This window comes from Bufo bufo, chromosome 5, assembly GCF_905171765.1.
Source record: "Bufo bufo chromosome 5, aBufBuf1.1, whole genome shotgun sequence".
NCBI classification, from domain to species: Eukaryota; Metazoa; Chordata; class Amphibia; order Anura; family Bufonidae; genus Bufo; species Bufo bufo.
This window is the reverse complement of record NC_053393.1, coordinates 256648602-256666284: the sequence shown is the minus strand read 5'-3', so window position 1 is coordinate 256666284 and position 17683 is coordinate 256648602.

The following is a 17683-nucleotide window of genomic DNA, read 5'->3' as shown; positions in this document are numbered from 1 at the left end:
AACGGAAAAGTTATATCACTGTCACCACATATTTCATATGACATCATATTTTCCTTATGCATTTCCGCACTTTTGTTACCATCACTTTGCACTTGACCAGCACCATTGTTTCCAATGGTCAATATTCTTTCCCCATGCAGGTCAAAGTGCAGCTCCCTTAGATCCTCACTTAAAGGGACAGGTACAGGTTCTGCAGGAGTTTCGTCATCATCTGCATTAGTGTCTACCTTACCCCACAGCAACAAATCGATATCACGGCCCAACACTCCCTCATGCATAAGCGTATCTGTAACATCAAGTTCATCAGTCTCTGTTCTCATTGGAGTCTCACGCTCAGTGAAAATCAGCGGATAGTCCTTATCCGCACGACTGTCCAGCACCTTTAATATTTTACCAGTCTCAGGTTTGAATATTGTGCTCTCTCTTACCCGGGCTAGCATGGGATCCCGGATCCTTGTCATCCCAAAACTAGCTTTGGTCATGGGCAACTGAGGTAACACAGAAACCTTCTCCCCTGTAGATTTCTGCGAGGGAGCAATCACAGCAGGCTTATCCGCCTGTCCAGACACAGACTTATTACCTACCGGCCCAGCAAGTATCCCCTGCCGCCGGCTCACTGTCACTGGGTCTGCCACATAGTTAGTAACAGGAACAGTCTTACCCTTTGTAATCAACCATTCTGGTAAAGAAGTGACAGTCTCTCCCGCGGACTCATCAAGGTTGTGGTTGCTCCTAGCAACAGCTTTACTGCAACTCCGCACTCCCTCTCTAGGACTCAGGACACAGTCGCAGGGAAGATATGCACTCCTGAGAACCGCGCCGCTCTCCACCTCTTGGTCTTCCCGACGGTTGCCCTTGGCAACGGCATATCTTTGCCTTTTATCAGGAACTCCGCTCCACAACTGCCCAAACAATGGAAAGTCCTTGCCCAGTACAAATTACACTTCCAGTGTCTCACATTTTAACAGCTCCCATTGCACAGAGCCATAGTCCGTCACAAAGGTCAGTTTTTGTCTCTGGCCCCCTTGTTACAAAGTCCAGAATATTAGGCAGGACCCGAGACACTTGCTGGCGGGAGTCTAGACTGACCCCCAGCGGGATTCCGCCGATCACTAATTCGCAGGATTTCTCCCACGGGCTATACCATTTTGCAGCCATTTCCACTGCTCAGTCTCTTGTACTGGGCTTCTGGCCCTTTAAATCCTGCACGGTTTGCACCACAGAAAAAAAAAGGTCCAGTTTAACACCAGCAGTCTCTGCTCTGCAAACTAGCAGGCTTCCAGCATTTTTACTTATCAGCAGGGACACCTGCCCGCATCCGACACCAATTGTAGGGGTTTAGCTCTTCTCCGGGGGTGATTCACACAAATATCGTCGCCAGACACCAAGTTTCTGGTCCAAACATCACTTTATTTGGCTCCTCAGCAATCCAAACATAAAAGGTACAAAATAAACACCTGCCCGGCTGGGCTCTAACTAAACATAAAGTTTCCTGACTCACCTAAAGTCACAGTTCACACCCTGTGAACACAAGCGGCTTTCTCAGCCAATGTCCCACAGCCTCCTGGCTGTACAGAGCACAGTACGCCCACTGTCTCCAGTTCAGTATTTCTTGTGGGGGATTGGGGCTCAGTAGTCTGCTGGACTATAGCCCTGCGACCCTCCCAGGCGTCGCTGCGTCCCCCAACTCCAGGCTATCTCCCAGCCTTGTGGTCCCTCAGCCTTGCCCAGCTGAGACCACACAGACAGAGCCTCCAGGCCTCTGTCCACAGGTAACACACTACCCCCTTTCTGACACTCTGGGAGGTGCCTTATGCCAGGCTGATTACCTCCAGCTTCTCTCACCTGTGGTGGAACAGGGGTGTGGACCACACTATCCACCCCTTCCTTGCCTCTAACCTGAGTGAGACCTGTCACTGTCTCACAATCCGCATACTGGTAAAGCCTTTAGAGTTCAATGCAATTTCACATGTGACTCTTCTAATGTTATATATTTAAAAAAATGCCCTTGTGGCTTGGCTTACGTCGGGGAGACAATGCAAACTGTGAAAGATTGCATCTGTAAGCACAAGTCCACGATACGGACCAGTAATTTACCTATACCAGCACCTTATTATACGAGGAGGTCTATATAATTACCAGAATTTTTTCCCTATAATATCAGATGGGCAATTACCATTAATGAAACCTGCAACATTTGATGATCTATCCTGAGTCCCCTGATGAACCAGTTTTTACAATTACTGGGGAAACGCATCGGGACAAACTGCTAAGAAGGGACGAACATCTTCAATCCTTACAGGCAGGGTAATACTAGGCGACAGCGAGGGCTTAGCCACCGAGAGGTGGGGTCGCCCCTTTTGGGGGCGGGTGCTCCGCCTGTAGGCAGGGGTACATTGAGGGATGTATTAGGGACTTTGTTCCCCCCCACCTCATCTATCCCCGGCCCAGACTTCACCTCTCTTTCACCGTCTGGCAAGGTCCACAGTCATCTAACTGTAAGTTGCCGTTATTATTTATATATTGGACTGTACTATCCTGGATACGTCCAAAGTAAGGCCTTGTCTATTCATTTGACTTAGCCTAACATTATATTTAGATGGGGTAATATTTTAACCAATGATAGTAAAAGTTATGTTTTAGATGAAAAGTCATTTCTATCTGTGATATATTACCTATACCAGCCCGTTTTCATGACTCTCGCCACTCCATTTCCCAATTGAGGTTTCAGGTGTTGGAGAAGGTGATATCAAAATGCAGTTACTCCGCAGAGAAGCATATTGGATCCATACCCTGGGTACATTACAACCCAGAGGATTGAATAGAGATTATGAGGTTGTCCATTTGTAGTAGTGATAAAGCTGCAATATATGTAATCTAATGACTGTTTCTTCTTTGCAGACGGGAAACCTGCAATGAACCACTGAACTAGCGGTATCGTCGGTATTGTTTATTTTTGATTTATTTTGTGATTTACTTTTTATATCTTTTGTTTGTTATATGATTTTCTATATACATCACATGATTGATTGACAGGTGCCAGGGTTCCACCCCTTGGCGTCTGACGTCACTACACATGTAGGACTAACTTTGATATATAAGAGTGTGAGATGTATTATAATACTGAGCTGATGAAGGCTGGACGGGCCGAAACGCGTCCTTGAATTTATCCATCTATGAAATAAAAGCAAATGAATTGAGAAAAAGAAACGCCCGCTGAGATTTATTATTAATACGATTGGCACTATAAAGATGCTTTATTACTACTGGTGCACTATGGTGAGCATTATTATTTGGCACAATATAGTAACACTACTAATGGGTACACTTGGGGACTGTTATTATTATTGGGTACTCTATTATTAATCAGGGCACTCTGGGAGAGAGTTATTGTGATTGGTGGGACTTTTATATTACTACAGGGGGACTTTATGGCAGTATAATTTATGCAGTATAGTATTTGGGGGCATTGAGGAGCACAGCAGGCAGAGTATTGGGGGGTAGCAGCAGGATGATATTGTTGTGGCAACAGGGTCGGGAGCATAATGATTAGTGTTGAGCGAATTGAAGTGTCCGAAGTAGACTTCAATCCGAATTCCAGGGAAAATTCGATTTGAATGTCCTTGTGCTTCGTGTCAGCAAATCGATTTTCCCCTAAATGGGGTAAAAAAAAAAAAAAAAAAAAAAAAAAAGCATACTCAATACTCACCTCATCCCTTTGAGCATGAAGATCCCGCCGACGCATTCTTGATTGAAGATCCTGCTCAAAATTTTGTGCGTGGTGACATATGACATCACCACACTGGCTGAAGTGATGACGTCATCACGGGTCACGTGAGATTTGGTATTTGGATGAGGTAAGTATGATTTTATTTATTTTTTATTATTATAGACATTATATTAATGTCAGATGTCGCGATCAGCGATGAACGTGGCATCTCAGGGGTACAATGACGGGGAGCAGCGCAATCACAGTTTCCTCTCATTGCACCCCTACTTACAAAGAAATGTGCATCGTGATGAAGTAATTCGTTATGAAGCAAATTTTTTTTTTATATTCGGTGAAGTAGCTGAATTTAATTTTCAAGAACTTTGCTCATCTCTAATAATGATAATAAAATGAGGAACCTAAGACATCTGTGTGTCAAACTCTGGAGAGGCGAGACATGGCTGAAAGAAGTTGTCTGGGCCGAATTGAGGAGTTGATGAAAGAGAACTCTACATCAGAGGAGACATCACCTGTGTATTAGGTGAGTCGGACTGTATAGTCCTGTATGTTTGATAGTATCCATGCAGTAAGTCAAATATGTCTTTAGTGCTGGGGGGGGAAGGGGTGACTTAGAGAATTGGGCCATATGCTTTGGATATTGGGCCCCAGACTTTTTAAGATCCGAGAAACACCCCTGTTTGTTACAGTATGTGAATCAGAGCTGTGTCTTAGCATCTTTTTAAAATCTGTTTAAATTTAGTTTTATTAAATTTAACATAGAATAAACCCAAGTATACAGTGTATGAGGTCATATTTGAGTATTGTGGGAAGCGCATAGGGGTGTAACAGTGGTAGCTGGCTTCCAATGACCCCCATACTCAATGCCGTGGTCCTGGGCTTTGTGTTCAGATGAGCACTGTCCTCCCTGGCTACCTTCATCATTGTCCGTCTCCAGCTGCACTGCGGATCAGTTAGAGGCAATAGTCAGCTGCCAGTGTCTACCTATTCACCACTTTGGTCCCGGGCTCTGTCCTTGTAGATGACGTTCTGCTGGGACGGCTCCACCATGATCTCCTTTCAGCCCCGGGCACAGCATGCCTTCCAGCCTGTTTCCTGTAGCACATTGTTAATAAGGGCCGGAATGCACCACTTCCTGTGATTTAAGGGTTAAGCACATGTGACCTGTCTCTGACCAATCTGAGACTTCTTGCACCTATATAAGTTGTCCAGCCCTCTTCCCATTAAAGGTTCTTGTGTCCTGCTAAGGTTGCATTTGTACATGCTTGTGTTCCTGAACTCTTGACCTGTGCTTGTTTTCTGGATTCTGCTAGCTGTCTGATCCTTGCCTGCACTGTTTTGACTCCTGTTGCTGATCCGGATTGCCTAACCTGTAACTGTGTTGACCTATTGCTTTGCCTCTGTCTAATCCTTTGGTCCTGCACTATTGCTTCTGGTTATGAATCAGCCTGTTGACTATTTAGGTATTTCTGGTACATTGCTCTGGTACACCCTGGTACACCTGGGGCAGCTACTTTGTGTGCCAACCCACCTCAAGAGGTACCTGGTGTTCATCTCTGGAAAGTTTATCCTCACCATAAAGGGAACTATGAAGAATGAGGGGTTCACTTAGACAACACCCTTGACAACACCCTTAGAGGAGGTTGGTCACGTGGCACAGTTGGTCCAAACCTGCTATTTCACGACAAGGGGTAGCTGTACAGTCATATGTAAAAGAAAAGCTTTTAGATTAAAAAGCTGCAAGGAGATACTGTAGCAGAAGGAAGAGGTTTATAATGGCACACTCGAAAACTAGATAAAGAAAAAAGTGAGAAAGGGGTTAATGGGGTTCTCTAGCCATTTTGTCTAATAAGTAGTTGTAACTAACCTGTGGAAGTACTTACCCTCCCTCACTCCACTTATGGCATTGTCTCTTCTCCAGTTGCGTGCACTGTGGGGTCTTTCGCCCTCTTCCTGAACGTATATGGCAAATTATTTTCCTGTTTAGCAGCATTGACTACAATGCAAAAGGTTAGCCAGTTTCATAGGTACAAATCCGCTGACAGATGTCCTTTAACCCCTTAAGGACCGGGCCATTTTTCACCTTATGGACCAGACAGATTTTTGCAAATCTGACATGTCACTTTATGTGGTGATAACTTTAAAATGCTTTTACTTATCCAAGCCATTCTGAGATTGTTTTCTCGACACATATTGTACTTCATGACAGTGGTAAATTTGAATCAAAATATTTCATTTTTATTTATAAAAAAAATACCAAATTTACCAAAAAATTTTGAAAAATTCGCAACTTTCCAAATTTCAATCTCTCTGCTTTTAAAACATATAGTGATACCTCATATAATAGTTATTACTTTAGATTTCCCATATGTCTACTTCACGTTTGGATCATTTTGTAAATGCCATTTTTTTTGGGGGGGACGTTAGAAGGCTTATAAGTTTAGAAGCAAGTCTTGAAATTTTTAAGAAAATTTCCAAAATCCACTTTTTAAGGACCAGTTCAGTTCTGAAGTCACTTTGTGAGGCTTACATAATAGAAAGCACCCAAAAATGACCCCATTTTAGAAACTACACCCCTCAAGGTATTAAAAACTGATTTTTACAAACATTGTTAACCCTTTAAGTGTTCCACAAGAATTAATGAGAAATTGAGATAAAATTTCAGAATTTCACTTTTTTGGCAGATTTCCCATTTTAATAATTTTTTTTCCGCTAACAAAGCAAAGGTCAACAGCCAAACAAAAACTCAATATTTATTACCCTGATTCTGTAGTTTACAGATACACCCTATATGTGGTCTTAAACTGCTGTATGGCCACACGGCAGGGCGCAGAAGGAAAGGAACGCCATATGGTTTTTGAAGGGCAGATTTCATTGGGATAATTTTAACTTGCCATGTCACATTTGAAGACCCCCTGATGCACCCCTAGAGTAGAAACTACAAAAAAGTTACCCCATTTTGGAAACTACGGGATAAGATGGCAGTTTCATTGGTACTATTTTAGGGTACAGATGATTTTGGTTGCTCTATATTACACTTTTTGTGAGGCAAGGTAACAAAAAAATAGCTGTTTTAGCACTCTATTTATGTTTTGTTATTTGCAATGTTCATCTGACAGGTTAGCTAATGTGCTATTTTTATAGAGCAGGTTGTTACGGATGTGACAATACCAAATATGACAACTTTTTTTTGTTGTTTGTTTCAGTTTTACATAATAAAGTATTTTTGAAAAAAAAGATTTTTTAGTGTCTCCATATTGTATTTTTTTATTTTTTTTTGGGCGACTGTCTTATGTAGGGGCTCATTTTTTTCAGTATGAGATGACGGTTTGATTGGTACAATTTTAGGGTGCATATAACTTTTTGATCGCTTGCTATTACACTTTTTGTGATGTAAGGTGACAAAATGGCTTTTTGACATCTTTTTTTTTTTTTACGGTGTTCACCTGAGGAGTTAAATCATTAGATATTTTTATAGAAAAGGTTATTATGGATACCTAATATGTATACTTTTTTTTATTTATTTAAGTTTTATACACTAATATCATTTTTGAAACAAAAAATAAATCATGTTTTAGTGTCACCATAGTCTGAGAGCCATAGTTTTTGAATTTTTTGGGCGATTCTCTTAGGTAGAGTATAATTTTTGCGGGATGAGATGTCTATTTGATTGGTACAATTTTGGGGTGCATATAACTTTTTGATCGCTTGCTATTACACTTTTTGTGATGTAAGGTGACAAAATGGCTTTTTGACACCGTTTTGTATTTTATTTTTTTATGGTGTTCACCTGAGGGGTTAAATCATGTTATATTTTTATAGAGAATGTTGTTACGGAGGCGGTGATACCTAATATGTATACTTTTCTTTCTTTATTTAAGTTTTATACACTAATATCATTTTTGAAACAAAAGAAAATCATGTTTTAGTGTCACCATAGTCTGAGATCCCAAGTTTTTTTTATTTTTTGGGCGATTTTCTTGGGTAGGGTATAATTTTTGCACTTTGAGATGAAGGTTTGATTGGTACAATTTTGGGGTGCATATGACTTTTTGATGGCTTGCTATTACACTTTTTGTGATGTAAAGCGACAAAATGGCTTTTTGACACCGTTTTTTTTTTTTTTAAGGTGTTCACTTGAGGGGTTAGGTCATGTGGTATTTTTATAGAGCAGGTTGTTACGGACGCGGAGATACCTAATATGTATACTTTTTTTTTTTTTTACATTTATCACAATAAAAGCATTTAAAAAATAAATAAATCATGTTTTAGTGTCTCCATAGTGAGAGCCATAGTTTTTTTTTTTTGGGCGATTGTCCTATGTAGGGGTTCATTTTTTGTGTGATGAGGTGACGGTTAGATTGGTACTATTTTTGGGGGCATACGCATTTTTGATCGCTTGGTGTTGCACTTTTAGTGATGTAAGGTGACAAAAAATGGCTTTTTTTGACAGTTTTTATTTTTTTATGGTGTCCATCGGACGAGGTGGATCATGTGATATATTTATAGAGCCGGTCATTACGGACGCGGCGATACCTAATAAGTGCATTTTTTTATTTTTTTTTATTATAAAATCAGGGGAAAGTGGCGTTTTTTTATTTTTTTTAACTTGAAACTTTATTTTTATATTCAAAACACTTTTTTTTAAACTTTTTTTTTAAAACTTTATTTCTGTCCCACTCTGGTACTTCAACTTTTGGGGGTTTGATCCCCTCTGCAATGCATTACAAATACATCTGTATTGTAATGCATTGCCTGTTAGTGTATGACACTGAGTCATACACTAACAGGTTGCCTAGGTTGCCATCATTGGAATCTCCTCGGCACCTGTAGTAGGTAGGTCCCGATGCCGTTGTAGGTCCCTCTGCACGGCATCGGGCTGCCTTCTGGCACATCGAGTCCCCGCCACAGCATCGCGGGGCCTCTATTGCGCTCACTCACCCGTCGAAAACAACTTCTATGTCGGGGTCAGCGCGGACCGCGGAATAGAAGGGGTTAATCTGCCGGCATCGCTGTAAACAGCAATGTGGGTGGATACAGCAGGGGTCCGGCTACCAGGGACTGCCGGACCCCTGCAGTGATCGGGCACGCACCGCTCCGGTGCCCGCCCGATCAGCCCGCCGTGCATGTACGGTGGAATGCATTCTGGCAATGCATCCCCCGCCGTACATGCACGGCGATTTGCATTAAGGGGTTAATATGAATAAAATAAAACAGTGTATCACTTTATAGACCTTAATGGATCATGTGAATGGTTTCAGATTTCTGTCACATGCGTCCTTCCCATTTTAATACTTACAGTATATGAGTATTTCTTACTACTAACATGCTTCCTTGCCATTTTAATACTTACAGTATATGAGTATTTCTTACCAATATACCGTATTTTTTGCTTTATAAGACGCATTTTTCCCCCCAAAAAATGGCTGTGCATTTTATAAAGCAAATACTAGCCAGCGCTTCCATTATGGAAGCACTCACTAGTATACTTTAGGTGCCAGGAGTAGGGAGTGAAGCACTGCAAGCGCTTGTAATACTCACCCTCCCGGTCTTCATTCCTGGGGCCGGCGCTGCACTGTCCTGACCACGTACAGCGTCAGTACGTAGTGTGCGCACTATGACCTGACGCTGCATGCAGTCAGGTGACAGAGCAGCGCAGGCCGGGAAGACAGGGGAGCGCAACTTCTGCCGGAGGTGGAGAGGAGCCGTGGCACAGGACAGGTGAGAAATGGTTTTTATTTTAATCTGATCTGAGGTCTGATGGGGGTCTCACTATGTGGACTGATATAAGGTCTGATGGGGTGTCACTATTTGGGCTGATATAAGGTCTGATGGGGGGGTCTGACATAGTGGGCTGATCTGAGGTCTGATGGGGGTCTCAGTATGTGGGCTGATATAAGATATGATGGGGATCTCACTATGTGGGCTGATATAAGGTCTGATGGGGGTCTCACTTAGTGGGCTGATACAATGTCTGATGGGGTTCTGACATGAAGGGCTGATGTGATGTCCTGATATTTATGGGGGTCTGATCTGATGTCCTGATATTTATGGGGGTCTGATCTGTTGTCATGATATTTATGGGGGTCTATTCTGAGGATCTGATATGAGGTCTGATGAAAAAAAAAAATATTATTTTCCTCCTCTTAAACCTGGGTTGCGTCTTATCACCGGGTGCATCTTATAAATCGAAAAATACGGTATATATCACCATGACATTTCTAAAGCTGCAATATTATTCCAAATAATTTCTAATGAAATACCCCCAGAAAAACCATTGTAATTAGCAGGGGGCTTATTCATATTTATTAATTTTTGAGAATTATATCAGAACTAGTAAAAGTGTTTGGTCCTTTCCCATGAACAAAGGTTCCTATTACAGTTATGCTATAACCTCAGCTATTGTCAACTACATGTTACTGCCCTTCCTGTGACTTATATTCTCATGCAAATCTTCCTGGAATATTTGAAAACTGGCACAAAAAAATTGAATGAAGAATAGACATATCCTGTTACTTTTTCCCGTGGGGAGAAATTCAGTAGACTTTAGTTGTGTTTCTTAAAGAAAAAGGGTTTTAAATCTGTTCTGTCTTCATACATGTTGTGGGGATTCGCTCTGGTAGGCAGATTAGCGGATGCAGTACAGAGGCAAAAACAAAGTCTTTGACTTAAACAGTGCAGTGTTAATTCACACATAAACAAAAATGACAATTTGTCGTCTTGGTGTTCATTCACACCATGGCAAGTCCACAGAACAAAAATAATTCACCTTGTCAGAGGTTTTGGCAGTAGCAGTCCCAACAGGCTTTAGGGCTTTTTTCCCAGCAATTCGGCTCTCAGCCCTTTAGTATGGGACACATCATGCAGATCCTAAACCACAGAGACTCCACAGCTACACTGTGAAATGGAGGATAATCCACACCCAGCTAAAACTGCTGGCTGGGTTTTATATCCCTAACCAAAACCTAGCCTGGAACGTGGGGAACAGCCACCCACCCTGCACTTTGGCTGCTCCCAGTAAGAGCCAGCCCGGATCGGCTTTACAGCCACACTAAATAACCAATAGTGTCAGTCAGCACTATCTGCCGCTGACACTTAAAATTACCGGCTCTTACCTTACCGAGGCCAGGAACCTCGGTGACACATATCTTCCGTCAATGACGGCCCCTTGCGCTTTCCTACAACGTTCACACAGTGTGCAGTCTGACATTCAGCATAAACCATTCCTGTCTTCCAAATAAGAGGACTGTTCTTTGTAGTCTAACTTGATTATTAGCAAAAGAGGAGTATTTGAGGTAAAACTATAAGAATACAAATAACATAAATAAGTATACAGCATAACATGTACTATAACATTGCATAACACTGAAGCACATGATAAAATGGCTGCCTGTACAAAGATTACATGTCTAGCTAACAGAATTAACAACTTCCCTGAGACAATGATAACTGACTGAACAGCTCTGCATAATATAATTTCTCTGAAACAAAGATAGATCTCTCACCAGATATGATTTTACCAGGATGGTGGATAGAGTTGAGCGAACACCTGGATGTTCGGGTTCGAGAAGTTCGGCCGAACTTCCCGGAAATGTTCGGGTTCGGGATCCGAACCCGATCTGGACTTCGTCCCGAACCCGAACCCCATTGAAGTCAATGGGGACCCGAACTTTTGGGCACTAAAAAGGCTGTAAAACAGCCCAGGAAAGAGCTAGAGGGCTGCAAAAGGCAGCAACATGTAGGTAAATCCCCTGCAAACAAATGTGGATAGGGAAATGAATTAAAATAAAAATTAAAAAAATAAAAATGAACCAATATCAATTGGAAAGAGGTCCCATAGCAGAGAATCTGGCTTCACGTCAGCAGAGAATCAGTCTCTTCATGCCATAGCAAAGAATCTGGCTTCATGTCAGCAGAGAATCAGTCTCTTCATGCCATAGCAGAGAATCTGGCTTCATGTCAGCGCAGAATCTTTCTTCATGTCATAGCAGAGAATCAGGCTTCACGTCACCCACCACTGGAACAGGCCACTGTCACACATTTAGGCCCAGGCACCCAGGCAGAGGAGAGAGGTCCCGTAACAGAGAATCTGGCCTTATGTCAGCGCAGAATCTGTATTCATGTCATAGCAGAGAATCAAGCTTCACGTCACCCACCACTGGAACAGGCCACTGTCACACATTTAGGCCCCGGCACCCAGACAGAGGAGAGCGGTCCCGTAACAGAGAATCTGGCCTTATGTCAGCGCAGAATCTGTCTTCATGTCATAGCAGAGAATCAGGCTTCACGTCACCCACCACTGGAACAGGCCACTGTCACACATTTAGGCCCAGGCACCCAGGCAGAGGAAAGAGGTCCCGTAACAGAGAATCTGGCCTTATGTCAGCGCAGAATCTGTCTTCATGTCATAGCAGAGAATCAGGCTTCACGTCACCCACCACTGGAACAGGCCACTGTCACACATTTAGGCCCCGGCACCCAGACAGAGGAGAGCGGTCCCGTAACAGAGAATCTGGCCTTATGTCAGCGCAGAATCTGTCTTCATGTCATAGCAGAGAATCAGGCTTCACGTCACCCACCACTGGAACAGGCCACTGTCACACATTTAGGCCCAGGCACCCAGGCAGAGGAAAGAGGTCCCGTAACAGAGAATCTGGCCTTATGTCAGCGCAGAATCTGTCTTCATATCATAGCAGAGAATCAGGCTTCACGTCACCCACCACTGGAACAGGCCACTGTCACACATTTAGGCCCCGGCACCCAGACAGAGGAGAGGTTCATTCAACTTTGGGTTGCCCCGCAATATAATGGTAAAATGAAATTAAAAATAGTATTGAATGAGGAAGTGCCCTGGAGTAGAATAATATATTGTTAAGGGGAGGTAGTTAATATCTAATCTGCACAAGGGATGGACAGGTCCTGTGGGATCCATGCCTGGTTCATTTTTAGGAACGTCAGCTTGTCCACATTGGCTGTAGACAGGCGGCTGCGTTTGTCTGTAATGACGCCCCCTGCCGTGCTGAATACATGTTCAGACAAAACGCTGGCCGCCAGGCAGGCCAGCACCTCCAAGGCATAAAAGGCTAGCTCTGGCCACGTGGACAATTTGGAGACCCAGAAGTTGAATGGGGCCGAACCATCAGTCAGTACGTGGAGGGGTGTGCACAGGTACTGTTCCACCATGTTAGTGAAATGTTGCCTCCTGCTAACACATTCCGTATCAGGTGGTGGTGCAGTTAGCTGTGGCGTGGTGACAAAACTTTTCCACATCTCTGCCATGCTAACCCTGCCCTCAGAGGAGCTGGCCGTGACACAGCTGCGTTGGCGACCTCTTGCTCCTCCTCTGCCTTCGCCTTGGGCTTCCACTGGTTCCCCTGTGACATTTGGGAATGCTCTCAGTAGCGCGTCTACCAACGTGCGCTTGTACTCGCGCATCTTCCTATCACGCTTTAGTGTAGGAAGTAAGGTGGGCACATTGTCTTTGTACCGGGGATCCAGCAGGGTGGCAACCCAGTATTCCGCACACGTTAAAATGTGGGCAACTCTGCTGTCGTTGCGCAGGCACTGCAGCATGTAGTCGCTCATGTGTGCCAGGCTGCCCAGAGGTAAGGACAAGCTGTCCTCTGTGGGAGGCGTATCGTCATCGTCCTGTGTTTCCCCCCAGCCACGCACCAGTGATGGGCCCGAGCTGCTTTGGGTGCCACCCCGCTGTTAACATGCTTCATCCTCATCCTCCTCCACCTCCTCCTCATCCTCGTCCTCCTCGTCCTCCAGTAGTGGGCCCTGTCTGGCCACATTTGTACCTGGCCTCTGGTGTTGCAAAAAACCTCCCTCTGAGTCACTTTGAAGACACTGGCCTGAAAGTGCTAAAAATGACCCCTCTTCCTCCTCTTCCTCCTGGGCCACCTCCTCTTCCATCATCGCCCTAAGTGTTTTCTCAAGGAGACATAGAAGTGGTATTGTAACGCTGATAACGGCGTCATCGCCACTGGCCATGTTGGTGGAGTACTCGAAACAGCGCAACAGGGCACACAGGTCTCGCATGGAGGCCCAGTCATTGGTGGTGAAGTGTGTCTGATCCGCAGTGCGACTGACCCGTGCGTGCTGCAGCTGAAACTCCACTATGGCCTGCTGCTGCTCGCACAGTCTGTCCAGCATATGCAAGGTGGAGTTCCACCTGGTGGGTACGTCGCATATGAGGCGGTGAGCGGGAAGGCCGAAGTTACGCTGTAGCGCAGACAGGCGAGCAGCGGCAGGGTGTGAACGCCGGAAGCGCAAACAGACGGCCCGCACTTTATGCAGCAGCTCTGACATGTCGGGGTAGTTGCAAATGAACTTCTGCACCACCAAATTCAGCACATGCGCCAGGCAAGGGATGTGCGTCAAACCGGCTAGTCCCAGAGCTGCAACGAGATTTCGCCCATTATCGCACACCACAGGCCGGGCTTGAGTCTCACCGGCAGCAACCACTCGTCGGTCTGTTGTTCTATACCCCGCCACAACTCCTGTGCGGTGTGGGGCCTGTCCCCCAAACATATGAGTTTCAGAATGGCCTGCTGACGTTTACCCCGTGCTGTGCTGAAGTTGGTGGTGAAGGTGTGTGGCTGACTGGATGAGCAGGTGGAAGAAAAGGAGGAGGAAGCTGAGTAGGAGGAGGAGGAGACAGGAGGCAAAGAATGTTGCCCTGCGATCCTTGGCGACGGAAGGACGTGCGCCAAACAGCTCTCCGCCTGGGGCCCAGCCGCCACTACATTTACCCAGTGTGCAGTTAGGGAGATATAGCGTCCCTGGCCGTGCTTACTGGTCCACGTATCTGTGGTTAGGTGGACCTTGCCACAGATGGCGTTGCGCAGTGCACACTTGATTTTATCGGACACTTGTTTGTGCAGGGAAGGCACGGCTCTCTTGGAGAAGTAGTGGCGGCTGGGAACAACATACCATACTGTTGGACAGCAAGTGACATGAGCTGTTTGAAGCTGTGTGTGTCCACCAGCCTAAATGACAGCATTTCATAGGCCAGTAGTTTAGAAATGCTGGCATTCAGGGCCAGGGATCGAGGGTGGCTAGGTGGGAATTTACGCTTTCTCTCAAATGTTTGTGAGATGGAGAGCTGAACGCTGCCGTGTGACATGGTTGAGATGCTTGGTGACGCAGGTGGTGGTGTTGGTGGTACATCCCATGTTTGCTGGGCGGCAGGTGCCAACGTTCCTCCAGAGGCGGAGGAAGAGGCCGAGGCGGCGGCAGCAGCAGAAGAGGCCGAGGCAGCAGCAGCAGAAGAGGTAGCAGCGGGAGCCTGAGTGACTTCTTTGTTTTTAAGGTGTTTACTCCACTGCAGTTCATGCTTTGCATGCAGGTGCCTGGTCATGCAGGTTGTGCTAAGGTTCAGAACGTTAATGCCTCGCTTCAGGCTCTGATGGCACAGCGTGCAAACCACTCGGGTCTTGTCGTCAGCACATTGTTTGAAGAAGTGCCATGCCAGGGAACTCCTTGAAGCTGCCTTTGGGGTGCTCGGTCCCAGATGGCGGCGGTCAGTAGCAGGCGGAGTCTCTTGGCGGCGGGTGTTCTGATTTTGCCCACTGCTCCCTCTTTTGCTACGCTGTTGGCTCGGTCTCACCGCTGCCTCTTCCTCCGAACTGTGAAAGTCAGTGGCACGACCTTCATTCCATGTGGGGTCTAGGACCTCATCGTCCCCTGCATCGTCTTCCACCCAGTCTTGATCCCTGACCTCCTGTTCAGTCTGCACACTGCAGAAAGACGCAGCAGTTGGCACCTGTGTTTCGTCATCATCAGAGACGTGCTGAGGTGGTATTCCCATGTCCTCATCATCAGGAAAAATAAGTGGTTGTGCGTTAGTGCATTCTATCTCTTCCACCCCTGGGGAAGGGCTAGGTGGATGCCCTTGGGAAACCCTGGCAGCAGAGTCTTCAAACAGCATAAGAGACTGCTGCATAACTTGAGGCTCAGACAGTTTCCCTGATATGCATGGGGGTGATGTGACAGACCGATGGGCTTGGTTTTCATGCGCCATCTGTGCGCTTTCTGCAGAAGACTGGGTGGGAGATAATGTGGACGTGCTGGATCCACTGTCGGCCACCCAATTGACTAATGCCTGCACCTGCTCAGGCCTTACCATCCTTAGAACGGCATTGGGCCCCACCAAATATCGCTGTAAATTCTGCTGGCTACTGGGACCTGAGGTAGTTGGTTTACTAGGACGTGTGGCTGTGGCAGAACGGCCACGTCCTCTCCCAGCACCAGAGGGTCCACTAACACCACCACGACCATGTCCACGTCCGCGTCCCTTATTAGATGTTTTCCTCATTGTTCCCGTTCACCACAATTTTGAGAATGGCAAATTTGGGAATGGTTTTTCAACCCAGAAAAAAAAGTGTGCTTTTACGGTCACTACAAATAACTTGACCAGCTAAAACAGTAGAGATTTGGTTAAATAGAGATGTGAGGCCTGTTTTTTTTTGCGCTGTGTGACAGGTATAGGTTTAATCACAGAATCAGATTTCTATCAGCACGCTAGCGTGTGTCTTAGGTTTTTCTGAATGACACTATCACTAGCTTCAATGTAAGATATTCTTTTTGGGATAGATTTCAAGTAGGCCTCAAATACCAGAAACTAGTTATTTTGAGAATGGCAAATTTGGGAATGGTTTTTCAACCCAGAAAAAAAAGTGTGCTTTTACGGTCACTACAAATAACTTGACCAGCTAAAACAGTACAGATTTGGTTAAATAGAGATGTGAGGCCTGTTTTTTTTTGCGCTGTGTGACAGGTATAGGTTTAATCACAGAATCAGATTTCTATCAGCACGCTAGCGTGTGTCTTAGGTTTTTCTGAATGACACTATCACTAGCTTCAATGTAAGATATTCTTTTTGGGATAGATTTCAAGTAGGCCTCAAATATCAGAAACTAGTTATTTTGAGAATGGCAAATTTGGGAATGGTTTTTCAACCCAGAAAAAAAAGTGTGCTTTTACGGTCACTACAAATAACTTGACCAGCTAAAACAGTACAGATTTGGTTGAATAGAAATGTCAGGTCTATTTTTTAGGCGCTGGGTGACAGGCTCAACTTGCCCCTGATGTAATATATGGCCAAAAAATAACCACACTGTTGATGGTTAAATGCACTTGGGTGACACAGGCTCAGCCTGCACCAGATGTAGTATATGGCCAAAAAATAATCACTGTCGATGGTTAAATGCACTTCGGTGACACAGGCTCAGCCTGCAGCTGATGTAGTATATGGCCAAAAAATAACCAGACTGTTGATGGTTAAATGCACTTCGGTGACACAGGCTCAGCCTGCAGCTGATGTAGGATATAGCACAAAATAACCACACTATCGATGGTTAAATACACTTGGTGATAGCTTGTGCTGCCGCACCACAAGTCACAAAATGGCCGCCGATCACCCCAGAAAAAAAGTGATCTAAAAACGCTCTGGGCAGCCTCAAAAAAGTGAGCAAGTCAATAATAGCACTTCAATGATCCACAGCTGCAGATCGATCACAGAATGAAGTCTTTTGGAGGAGTTAATCTGCCTAATCTCGCCCTAACGTCGCAGCTGCAACCTCTCCCTATACTGATCATAGCAGAGTGACGTGCGGCGCTACGTGACTCCAGCTTAAATAGAGGCTGGGTCACATGCTGCACTGGCCAATCACAGCCATGCCAATAGTAGGCATGGCTGTGATGGCCTCTTGGGGCAAGTAGTATGACGCTTGTTGATTGGCTGCTTTGCAGCCTTTCAAAAAGCGCCAAGAAAGAGCCGAACCCCGAACCCGGACTTTTACGAAAATGTTCGGCTTCGGGTCCGTGTCACGGACACCCCAAAATTCGGTACGAACCCGAACTATACAGTTCGGGTTCACTCATCCCTAATGGTGGAGTTTAAGAAGGATATATGTAGGAGGACAGCTTTGTACTGTGTCCTGGAGACTT